Raw genomic sequence first — 513 nt, forward strand, 5'->3', positions numbered from 1 at the left:
CAGGGAGGGGGCAGTGGAGGGGGAGGTAGGCGGGGAGGGGGTCTGCAAGGGGAGGAGGAACAACTTCAGAAGTCTCCATAGTCTTTTCCTCTCAGGAAACACATCCTGTTAATGTTTGAGTGCCGCGGCAGCGGCTCTGTTTGTTGCAGTCGACTACGCCCTGAGGCTCACCAAAACCAGCCACAAAAACAGCCGTTTCCTCTTCGCGGAGAGCCGGGGGGGGGCCTTTTCCTCACAGCCGTGGCTGTTCTCCGGTCCCTGCACTCGGAGCTCAGATCTTCAGAGAGGGACACAGCAAAGCAAACTCCTTGAGACACTCCAGCCTTGCCGAGCTCCTCTGGGATGCCAGCATCCACCCCCAGGTCGGCTTGGCTTTGAGAGGATGACAGCGGTCACTGTTTGCGGGGTGTTCTGAAGTCTGCACCCAACCCAGGCATTTGGAGCAGTGCTGGGCGGCTGATTCGGAGGACCCAGCGCGATTGGCATCCTGCCGGCGAGCATTCCGGTCTCTGC

General features: G+C 60.0%; 1 protein-coding gene across 1 annotated transcript in view; it reads right to left on the reverse strand.

Moving 5' to 3' along the window:
- Positions 1–513, reverse strand: part of IFT140 (intraflagellar transport 140) — a 77,867-nt gene that overhangs the window by 17,793 nt on the left and 59,561 nt on the right. The gene's annotated exons all lie outside the window — the stretch shown is intronic.

Source organism: Buceros rhinoceros, unplaced genomic scaffold (assembly GCF_000710305.1).
Source record: "Buceros rhinoceros silvestris isolate BGI_N320 unplaced genomic scaffold, ASM71030v1 scaffold6695, whole genome shotgun sequence".
Classification (NCBI taxonomy): Eukaryota; Metazoa; Chordata; class Aves; order Bucerotiformes; family Bucerotidae; genus Buceros; species Buceros rhinoceros.